This window comes from Quercus suber, unplaced genomic scaffold (genome assembly GCF_002906115.3).
Source record: "Quercus suber isolate HL8 unplaced genomic scaffold, Cork oak 2.0 scaffold_122, whole genome shotgun sequence".
NCBI classification, from domain to species: Eukaryota; Viridiplantae; Streptophyta; class Magnoliopsida; order Fagales; family Fagaceae; genus Quercus; species Quercus suber.
The window spans coordinates 1254564-1266773 of NW_027069587.1; the positions used below are offsets into that span (position 1 = coordinate 1254564).

Genomic DNA, 12210 nt, shown 5'->3' on the forward strand with positions numbered 1-12210 from the left:
TTTATTTATTTTTTAAAAGAGTTGAATATTGGTCCATGTAAAAAAAAGTTTCCCTTAATATATGTGTAAAACTCTCTCCTAAAGTTTTGAATCCTAGTTTTTACTTCTACCACACAAAAACTTTGTAATGCGGTGGTAAATAAATAGGCACTACAAAAAACATAGGTCATAGGCCGAGTTTATAAAATGCAGCTTTGCATAAATAGGAATTGAACTACCTCTTAAAGTTTTGAACTCTAATTTTTACTTCCACCACACAAAAATTTTGTACTGCAATGGTAAATAAATAGGCACTACAAAACACGCGGGTCTTAGCCACGTTCTTTAGGCCGCGTTTATAAAATGCGGCTTTGCATAAATAGGAATTGAACTGCCTACAACTAATCGGACTTTTATTCACCAAAAAACCTATAGCTCTCACCCTCGCCCTCCGCCCTCCGATCTCTCACTCTCCATCTCCGCTCTCCGATCCACGCCGCGGAGCTCCAATCTCCACCGCCGAGCTCGTTTCCACTCAGCGGACGACCACCACCACCCAAAAGCTGCTTTGGGTTTTCAAGATTCATGAGGCTGTATGTTTTTTCTTTTCTTTTTTTTTTTTTTAATTTTTTAATATTATTAGAAATATAATATTAAAAATCAATTATTGTGGTTAATCTAAACGAATGGGCCTTGGAACTTATGTTCATATTGAAAGGAACTTAGAGAGCTATTTAAACTAGAAATATGTATATCTTTAAAGAACCTTACATTTTTCGTAATATGGTTGTTCTTAAACTAGAGCAAGAGATTTTAGCAGCTTTGGGTATTCAAGATTCATGAGGCTGTATGTTTTTTCTTTTCTTTTTTCTTTTTTTAATTTTTTAATATTATTAGAAATATAATATTATGTTAAGATTGATGAGAAAGAGATGAGGAGATGAGGGAAAAGATTGAAGAGAAAGAGAGGGAGATTGGTGGGTTTAGGAAGAAAGTTCAGGAATTGGAGTCTGTGGTTGCGAAAAACGGGGCTGACTGCTTCCTTGAAAGGTTTCTTCTTTGGTTATTTTCTTCTTGGGTGTGTTCTTATGAATCTGATCTGCTTCCTTGAAAGGTTTCTTCGTATATGTGACCTGTTTTTCTTATCTTTTCTTTTTTTATAAATTTTATTTTACTATTTATGGTGTGTGCTTACTTGTGTTATATATATTATTCACTTCCTAGAGTTTTATTTGATGCCAACAATTTTCTATTGAGGACACCAATATATGAAGAATAATACTGACCAAAATTATTTCTTTCATTAGAAAGGGTGCTGCTTGGCCTTTCTTGTCTAATGTGTTTGAGATTTATGGTTTCAGGTTTTGCGCACTGAAGGTCCTAGGGGACTTTACAAGGGGTGAGTTTTGGTTTAAGCATCATTTTTTATGCTCTCTAGTTTGATCCATGTAGTATATATGTATATGTCTAATTCTTTGCAATATTTTAAGATTTATGGGCGCCATTTATCCAGTCTCTCTTTGTCTCAGACACATACACCATCATATGCATGCCTTAAATCGGTATAGCATATAATTGGAAGTGTCAACTAACAAAAATGTATGTGAACATATTGTTCTCCTAAAATGCAGTAATTATATCATCACCAATAGTTCCAGTTTATGGTCTGTGCAATCCAAGTGGCCTAAGTTTTGTTTGTCTTGTCAAGTGTGATATTTTTTTGACAGTAGCTTAAACTTCACCTGTAAATTTACGAGTCCCAAGAGTTGGTGGTTGTGATTAAAAAACTGAGTCAAATTTTGCTCCAATTACATAAAACAATGATTTATTTTTCTTAACAAAACGGAAACTTATTACAGCCTATTGACTTCCAATACAATTGCTAATTATGACTTCCAATACAATACCAAAAAACTATAAGTGATTCTGGGTTAGATTTGTCCTTACTATTCTTTGGCTGTAATTATATATATATATATATATATAATAAAGGGAATTTGAATGTGGGTTCTCCTTTATGGGGAGAATTGGACAATGGTATTGAGCTATATGACTACTAGTATAACCATCCAACCTTATTTATATATGATAATGGAAACGTTACATTTAATTTTGTAAAACTCATGTTTCACCACCGCATGTCATTCTTTTTCTATCAATTTCTTTTAATACTTTTTAAGTAAAAATTGTTAATCATAAATTTTGATATTTCTTTTTCTTTTTCGTTTTATTTTGTTAGATTATGCAAGCACTTGTAGAACATTACAGCAAAAATTGGGGCACGGATTTTATATAACAGAGTGTTGTGTTTTATTATGTAAGTTTGCTTTATTCAAGGTCTAAGAGAATATTTTTGGTGTCTATATAGGATGTTAATCACAATTTGCAGATGTACTCATCATTGGTACGAAGGCTCTCCCTTGTGTTTGCTATTTTGTATATGTTTTGCCAGCCAACAATGTGGAAAGGATTTTATAATAGTGGAAAACAGACTCACAGTTGATCACATTCACATATAGTGCGGACTGGGTCCTCCAATGTGGTCACATGTATTTTAATTTTTCAATATTTCATGTCATGGCCCATTTTTGTACAATTTAGTATATAATATTACTTTGTTACTATTATAATATATTATACAGTTAGAAAGTGGTCAATATTTTTTTAACAAATAAAGGTCTACCGACCTACCAATTAGTCTACAGCTATGGTTTAGCATAATTATTACTTTTTTAATTTATTTTTTTAGTTACCCATTTGACTTGGATTCTATTTTTTAGTGTCAACCCCTTTGTTTTGTTATCATGTTTCATATAATTGTTGTGTATATTATTAGGATATAGGTCTATAGTTGCTAGTGTTAAATCACTGTTTGTGATTGGCAGATACATGGTGGCTTTGGTTTCTGAATTGAATATAAGTGTGTATGTGTGTGTGTGTGGGGTGAGATTAGCTTACTGTTGTTGGATCATTGTGATTTGCAGATTAAGGTGTGTGGATGAGTCAGCAATTTGTAATAAATAGTTTTAAGAAGTCAATTTCATGTTAGAATTCATTTTTCAACGTTTTAGTGCTAGAACCGTTATTCATCTTCAGGGTGAACATTTTTTTTTATTCAGTTTCATGAAATAATTAAATGATTTTACATATAACAGTTCCTCTTCAAATGTAAGTGCAACAGACACCTGATTAGCCTACAATAATAATTTCCTTAATTGGGATCACCAATCGATGAAAAGCATCTTTTAGGCCAAGATGGTGTGGATGGTTGTACATGTGGTGATCTTTTCCTCTGTTGAATAGATTTAATATCACTGGGAGATATTCATGTCTTTGTTCTTATATTTTCATAAGATATCCATGAAATGAGAAAAAAGAACTCTGCTGGTTTTAGGTCAATATTATACCAGCTTTGCAGAATTTGTTTCTCTACCGCTTTGACTTGATGTTAAATGGCACCTTCAGTTATTTCTCTATCATGTGAAACTTTCATCAGACAAGCCTTGGAATTTGTTGATGTAATTTTTTTTTCTGCTTTGCAGAATTGGTACCTAAATAGGCCTATAGTTGAGTTTGAGATTGCAGCTCAGGAGCAAATGGAAGTAATAGAACTACGTCTTGGGTAGCTTTTTACAAGCAAAGCTAAAGTCTCTTCAACAAGTGACCAATATCCTGCAGTTTTTGCAAAGAAAGTAGAAGGTACCTGTTATTTTTTTTCTCCTCTAAAATAACTTTCCCAGTATCACAAAAAAATGTTTAGTTGGCCCACATTATTAATTCTTAGGTTTATTGTTGCTTTTCCTCATCATACGCTTGTTATGATGTTTGATAGAATGTCTTGCTGACCTTGTAAGTGAGGTCAAAATTTGGCTTTAGGGAGGTCAAAACTGGTCTTGAAGCTACTGGTGACCTTGGTAGTGAATTTGCTGCCACTCCAACTAGCATGAGGAAAAGTCCATAGTTGGAAGTAGATGTAGAGGAATAAAATAAATAAAGTTTAGTATCCTTTTTTAAAAAAAAGAGAGTAAAGTTTGGTGATCTGTATATCAACTACATAAAATTCCCAAAATTTTTGGTACAAAATTGGACAGGGCTGTTTCCTAGATCTATGTAACCTTGGTATATCACCAAATTAATAATAGTTTTTCCACCTGTTGATAAAATTTTCCAAATTGTTCTCTCCCTCCTGAAATTCATTCTAAACTTATTTTTAGTCACTATGTCAATGAGTTTTGATTACTCTTATGAAATTTGAAATGATCTCATTTTGCCAGTTATTGTTACTTAATTCTCTTTTACTTGTAATTGTCAGCAAACAGAAAAAGTTTGTTGATATATCAAACAAATATACCATAGGCTTATAACAGTTTTTTTTTTTTTGGGTAAGTCATAGCATCCACAGTGTTTGGGCATATAACAGTTAATTTTCTATATTTTTCTACACATTGCACAAGTGTTTGTTAGTTCAATAAATAAATGAAACCCCTTCCTTCTTATCCTCACAATTTTTCAATTTTGACTTTCTTACGTTTTTCCTTAAAACTCTTTTTTTGTGACTCTCCATGATCTCAGTTTCTCGTAGTACTTTCTTTAATAGCAAGAAAGGGTGTTATGAAGTAATTTATCATCTCTTCAACTTTTATTAGTTGCAATATAAGACTTTTTTCCTTCTTCTTTATTTTACTAAAAGTCCTAATTTATTAAGTAAAATATTATCCAATCTTCTTTAATTATTTGAAACCAATTTGTTAGAGTATAGCTTTAATTACTCTAATTATTTTGAAATCTTATCTGATTGCTTATGAATACTCTTTCTAAAAGTGAAATATGTGATGCATGCATGGTTTTATTAATTGACTGAGTACTCAATGTATTGTACACACAAGGACAGGGTAGTACAATATGAGTGATGTGCATGAAAACTCAAAAATATATCACATTTAAACAAAACATAATAAAACTGGCAGAATAACCCCTAGTCCCCTACTACCAATAACCACACAAAAAAACAAAAACAGAAACAAAACAAAGAAAGAAAGAAAAAAACTCTATATATAAAGCATATCCGATAAATTCTTTGTTGAAAGAGACTAGTACAACAACCTACAAATTTTTTTTTTAAATTTATAAGATTAATTAATTAAAGCCTTCAATTGTTCCCACCTAGAAAATCACATTCATGCAAAATCATAACAAGCTCATGTTGAATAGTTAAATAAGGAAAATAAAAGACTTATATAACAATTCAACAAAGACTTAAAAGTACTATGGGAGATTCAAAGAAAGGTACTATCTGTAGGACTTCATGACTTACGAAGAAAATTAGGCCCTTAACACGGTTGTAAAGGGTTTAATTAAGCATCTTTGAGTCTTTGACGTATTGGGTGGGATGTTAGGGTCAAGGAATCAATTAAATATATGAAAGTAATTACAAAAAAGGAGGTAGGAAGCTCCAAGTCAAAAGAAGCGGGCGGATCTTTATATCAATTCACATTACAAATGATAAAAAAAAAAAAAAATCAAGTTAATAGTGTTGAAATTTTGCCTCCCATTCCCATCCCATTTGGTAGGACCAAAAAGACAAGATAGGGTGTCTCACTAAGTCTGACCGTTTAAGTAATAATTGATACTCCTATTTCTTTCTTGTTGAATGAATTCTAGTTATATATATATATATATGTATATAAAATTATTGAGGTTTTCAACTGTAGATGTCTCCGTTGGAATCCGTATAATTAACATCAAGAGATGTTAACTGGTTGAGGTACAATTTTTGGCAAGTTATTCTACTCTGTGCACATGAGGTTCTCCAATGTCTTGCGAAGTTAGTATTGGTTTGGTAATTTACTTTTGGTGGCTTATTTTATTAAGTGGCATTTAGGAAATAAAGGACATTGTAAATGTGGTCATTTCCAATATATTTGATCTCCTAAGTAGGACTTGTAAATGTTAGTGATTTTTTTGCCTCAAATCCAACATCCTCTACTGTTGTTAGCCCCACTGTACCACACACCCCTCATCAGCTGTGCATGCATGCCCCATCAGCAACATACGAACCCCCTCCCCCCCAACATCAGCAACCTAGGCACCCCATGCAGCACCACACGCACTGCCTATCATGTGCCCATTTTAACCTTCATAACTCTTCATGGAAGGTTTTTTTTTTTTGGGTGCACTCACTAAGCAATGACAACAATTGAATTAGTAAGTAAATCAGATCCAATTGCACCATCCATTTATTGTTGACACTTGTCTTCCCTATAGATACTGTGATAGCATCTTGAGTAAATTAACAGTTAGTTGGTCTAGGTTTCTAATACAATTAGCCTGCTACTTTAGGCATTAGGAAGGCATAATCTTTGTGGTTTGTTTTTTTGATAATTAGATAGTTGGGGGAGGGTGGATTTAATTAGCTAGTGAAATAAAAATGGTGCAATATGATGGAGTAGTATACCATGTTGCAAAACTATCAGATATATAGTATAAAATAAAATAAAATAAAAAAGAGAAAGGGGAGGGGTGGTGTGGGACCAAGAGTCCCACGTGGGAGATGGATGATAATTGGTTAGGAAGAGATTAGAGGAGATTGTAAATGACCATTTCTTTGTCTTTCAGATTACTATAAGGCGGAACCGTTCCAAGTGATAAGTGGGCCAATTCAACAAAGAAATCCTCCAACATATAATTGTCCTGACTTTTATTCTCTTCTATTCAGTTCAGCCCTGACTTTTATAATTTTCTTTCTTGCTCCAACATATAATTGTATTGTACTTTTTTCAGTTATTTGTCATGACCTGCTGAAATGGACTATTCTATTCCAACCAAACGTGGCTTTAGGTTCCAACCTTTTTTGATGTCAATAAATCTTATTACTATTAAAAAAAAAAAAAAAAGCTTCCACTAATGGTATTATCCATTCCAAATATTAAGTTGGGTCCTTTTTGTAGAGGAATAGCTGATTTTTCCTTGAAAGCAAAAATCTCCACTATGGTTATCACTTTTTTCTACAATCTTAACTTTTTCTTATTGGAGAAGTGTGGTTTAGAACTTAATATGCTGTTTGTAGGTTGAGGTGTTGTTCGAATTAATTAAAGGGCTCATCAAGGACTTGGATGGAACTGCTGCAGATGAGGTGCATATAAAAAGTTTTTTGGCAAACAGAATTTCATCTTATAGGATAGAGATTTGAATATTAAAATTCACTTGGTAGCCTGCTATCAACACCTTTTGATCCACATGATTTTTTTATTTCTTTCTTTATTTAGGATATTTAATCTTTATTTTACTGTTAGAAACATATAATGATTTTTCTTCTTTACGTCTCTCGCCTTGGTTTGTTCCTGCTATACCCTACCAATAGCTTGATGAGGAGGATTTTAACAAAGAACAAAATTCTGTTGCTCGGCTCATTCATGTGCTTTATAATGATGACCCAGAGGAATTGTTAAAGGTAAGTAATTGATGTCTTGAAAGTTTTTTGCATCAGCATTGTTTCTTTTGATGCTAATGTTACTTGAATCTCCTTAAATCCATTAACATCTTATAAAATACCTTGGATGCTCTTTTTTTTAAAGATATTATTGTTGGTGGTCATTAAATGGGTATGCTACGAGCTGATAGAAATAAAAGAGATAAAGAATCTAAAGTTAGCTTGTTATGTACAATGGAGAGTACAAAAATCCTAGGCTTTGGACTGTCAATCAAAGTTCGCACACATGAATCATAGTGTTCTGGAAAATGGACATACTCAACCCTTAGTGCACTTGAAGTTCCTAACTTCTTTTTATGAATAAAGGAAATCTATATTTCTAGTTTATGACATGGATCCAGTCACTAGATTCTCCAAGGACTTGGTTCAATGGTGAGTTGAATCCCTACGTGTAAGGTTTACATGTATCAAGAAGCCATTATTTTACATGTATCAAGAAGTCATTATTTATGCTATCTTTGTAACTGCCATTGCTATGAAAACTTCATCTGCTTGGGGAAAGAGAGGAAAGAAAAATAAAAGAACCAAAAATCTTAGAAGGCCCAAGTTGTGCAGAAATATCACTATTTTCTACTACGTGTGATTGTGTAAAGTGAAAGAATACATATGAAAGAAATGTAATTTTGCTGGCAAGAACTTGAGCTGATGATAAAGAAGTGCACTTGAAAAACTCAATTCTTTCTAACCACTCAATTCTTTATAAATGAACCTTAATTTGGAAAGACTGTTCAGAAAGTTGTTTGTGGCTTGTAGTTGATAAGGCAATTACAAGGTCAGGATGGGGATGTAGCGAGAGAGGAAGTGCCTGCAACTCCAAAGAAAATTTTTCAGATATTAAATGAGGTGACTTTTGAACTGATGTGGAAGACAATGTCAAATTCTTACATATTGATTCTTACAATGTCAAATTTTCTTGGCAGGGTTGTCCATTTTGTTATGTCTGTTGGATGGTTCAATTTAATTACAATAACTCGGTTATAAAATGTAGGATTTGTTTTACATGTGAATGAATATGTTAAAGAGTTTTGTACTGCTAGAAAGTCATTACAAGGGTTTTGTACTGCTAGGATTTGTTTTACAAGTTGTTTCTTAGTTTTCAATTTTGACTACAAGGTTAAGTTTTTAATTTTTCTACCTTGAATGCATCTTAAGTTCTATAGTACATTTACTCTGCAAGATTAAACTCAGGTGTGTAGGTCCTTCTCAAGCCATCTGGCCTAGGAAAAAAAAGAAGAAGCTATAGCCGCGTTTTTAAACGCGGCTAAAACTATGTCCCATAGCCACATTAAAAAAATGCGGCTGTAGCTTTCACCTACAGCTTTAACTCAAAATCATTTTTTTTGTGTTTGGTGGTATTGAAAATTAATAATATTTTTTATAATGCCAAACAGTTATATGTCTATGCTATAGGCCAAACACATAATCAACCATAAAATTGATGGAAAAATTCCAACCAAAAAGAAAAGAAAAGAAAAGAATGGTCAAAAGAACAAAATTAATTCATTATTTTTCTCATTAAGACATTGTTGAAAATCATAAACCACAAATGGTATCTGAAACCTTAATTAGCTGCATAATAACAAAGCGAGTTTGTGGTTTTTGTCCCTATATGCATGCATGCTGCAAGCACGTTCGAAGGTAGTGATAAAGACACAAGTGGATAACAACATAAATGTTTTAAGCTCAGGTCCGGTTATATATTTACCCAGATGTAGCTGTGGTTTCTTTAGGCCCTCTTCACTAAAAAGGACAAAAAAAGTTCACTTATTTAGCTATCTTAGAGTATCAGTTGTGGGACTTGTATATGCCAAATGTTATGAACATTTGACATTTAAGCCTCAAAACTGCTCAACAATGGGAAGGCCAAATGCTAAAAGGCCAAATTTATTTTGAGATATAGCTATAGTACCATCTCAAATGTAAGATGGTACTGTGACTGAATTGCATAATTTTTTTTTTTTTTAATACTCTCATTTCTCTCTCCTCTCTCATTTTAACCCGGCAATTTCTCTCTCCTCTCTCATTTTTTCTCTTTCTTTTCTCTCTCTTCCTTGTCTCTCTTTCTTTCTGCTCTCTCTTCTTCTTGCTCTTTGATTCTTCTCAATATCTTCACTCTCTCCAGAACTCTCTAGATCTGCGTTGGGTTTCTAGATCGATGGTGGGTCTTTAGATTGGCGGTGGGTTTCTAGATCGGTGGTGGATCTCGGTGTTTTTCCTTCTCCGGCAACTCTCTAGATCGGTGGTGGGTTTCTAGATTGGCGGTGGTGGGTCTCCGCTTTTTTCCTTCTTCGGCAACTCTCTCTCTCTCTTTCATTTTTCTTTCTCCGCGTGGGTCAACAAAATCAACTTCCTTCAAGCTTCCCAGCGGCGAATCTGCTTCCTTTGAGCTTCAGCGGTGGTGGGTTTGGTTTTTGACCGTAGGTTGCTGTGTTGTTTTTATTTATTTATTTATTTTTTGTGTGGTGTTGATGGGTGGAGAGGGTGGTGGTGGTGGTGTTGATGGTCGGAGGGCAGTAGGTGCAGCGGCGTGGTTTTGGTCTTTCCTCTGGGTTTTTTTTTTTTTTTTTTTTTTTTGGTGTTGACGGTAGATTATGGGTTGCCGGTGGTGGTGTTGGTGGTGATTGTGGTTCTTGAACAGAAAGAAAGAGAGAGAGAATAAATAATGTATAAATAATATGTTGTATTGTATAATGACAATTGTGAGATATATTATTTTATTGCGTAGAAATATTATTTTAATGAGTAGAATTGGGAAATAAAAGTTGGGATGTTGGAGAATTATAAAATTGTATTGTATAATTGATAAAGTGACTTTTTGAGATGGTAAAATAAGATAAGATTAGGATTTTGGCCATGGATCCTCTTAATCAATATTCTTATCCGTATCAACATCAATATGGACTTTATAGGTAAAGGTTTTATGGCCTTTTTGATAGCAAATTATGAACTAATCTTCCACGAAGGTTTCTTATCCTTCAGCTATGCAAATATAGATGCTACAATTAAAACAAGGTTACTTTTCCACATTGAATACAAAATAAAATGACACAAATCTGTCTTTTTTTTGTTATTAATGACACAAGGCCGGCTCAACGAATTTGGGGGCTCAGAGCAAAAACTTTAAATGGGGTCTTTTATTATCCAGGTCTTCGAATACACTAACTATTTTCTATCATGTTTCTCCCTATTCGGTAATTTTCGAATATAATGTGTAGTAGAAAAATGTCTAGAGTTCTTATCTATAGGAAAGTTTAGATCATCAACTCTTATTGGACCATTTTCTACTAACAAATCTCTTAATTTTATATCAATAATTTTCTATTGACCTAGATCAAAAATATTTGTAGGAATATAATTTTCCATTGAGCTATATCAATAATATTATCATTTTCTTCTAAATTATTTTGAGCTTCATTATCAAGAATGCTCACATTACATGTTTGAACATTATCATGACGACCTTCGTTATTATCATTTTGTTGTATATTTTCATTATTTTCTAACTCTTTTTGATGAATTTCTTGTTCATTTACGAAACCTTTACTCAAATTTTCTACAAGATTTTGTTTTTTACTAGTATAAATTTGTCCATAGCTCCTTTTTGAGATTCAATTAGTTCTTCTCTTTGTCTTTTTATTTATTTATTTTTTTTTAGTTTTTCATATCCAGATGGATGTTTTCTAGTAAACATTTATAATTAAAAAATATTTATGAATAAATGAAGCACAATCAATAAAAAAAATGATAATTTAACTAGAATAATATAAATTTAATGTATAAAACAATAGAACCTGGTTTATCAAAAGTACAATTGTAGCTTTACTTAATATGATCACTTTACACTTTAAACCTACACAAATAAATTAATATTAATATTAATACAAAGTAAATTATTCTAAATTTATAATTTTGTTACCAATACTCTTTTTTTGTGTAGGATTGTAGTAGTAAACCTTTTTTTTGAGCAAAACATGTAGGACTAAACTTGATCCACTAAGACTAGCCCACTATCCATCCATACCACTAAATCTGATTTAAAAAAAAAAAAAAAAAAAAAAAAAAAACCATGTAGGACTAGGATCAATGCTTTAAGTGGGTTCCATTCCATAGTCTTCTAGAAAATACTAAAGAAATCAAGATTTAAGAGTAAAAACAAAAAAAGAGTAAAGAGTACAACAAAGTCAAGCCAAAAAAAGAATGAAAACCTAGCAGCAAAGATAATTCCATGAAGAAGACAAAGAGGCAAAGAGATGAGAAAACAAAAAACAAACTTGAAATGAAGATCTGTGACACACCAAATCTATTGCCAACACCAATTGATGAGTAAGCCAACTAAAAAGAGTGTTTTTTTTAGAATCAAGATGGAGAGAGTGAGTGTTTTTTTTTGTGCCTTTTGTTACTTATCTATTCTTTCTTTTTTCTACCTTTTGTTATCTTTTCTTTTGCATTTTGTTACTTGTATATTGAGAAAATTAGTGTCTTTCTTTCTCTTCCTCTCTACATTCAAGTAATAAACATGGGTTTTCTTAATGAAATGTGGTATAAAGGTTTGATTCAGAGGATACTTGGATGTGGTGATTTTTTTTTTTCCCTAAGAAAGCTAAAGATTTGGTGATTTGATTGGATTTCATGTTATTTCAATTTTTTTCATTTGTGAAAAACGGTCAGAAATAACTTGTTTATTCTCAATTTTCAATTAGGGGCTTAAATAATTTGGGCGGGCCTTAATCTTTTGAGTGGGC

The 12210-nt window shown here is 32.5% G+C and overlaps 1 long non-coding RNA gene across 9 annotated transcripts; it reads left to right on the top strand.

Annotated features, from left to right (window-relative positions):
* The first annotated feature begins 280 nt into the window (after positions 1 to 280).
* On the top strand, positions 281 to 10011 carry LOC112017941 (uncharacterized). 9 transcript variants are annotated; one of them, XR_010629945.1, is made up of 7 exons: positions 281 to 572; positions 1341 to 1378; positions 2219 to 2296; positions 3522 to 3678; positions 7046 to 7111; positions 7340 to 7429; positions 8222 to 8586. It is a non-coding gene; the product is annotated as an uncharacterized LOC112017941 (long non-coding RNA). The 9 variants fall into 9 exon arrangements; XR_010629946.1 differs by lacking the exon at positions 2219 to 2296 and adding an exon at positions 2348 to 2383 and having other exon boundaries at positions 284 to 572; XR_010629942.1 differs by lacking the exon at positions 2219 to 2296 and adding an exon at positions 9591 to 10011 and having other exon boundaries at positions 290 to 572; positions 8222 to 8311.
* The last annotated feature ends 2199 nt before the right edge of the window (positions 10012 to 12210 follow it).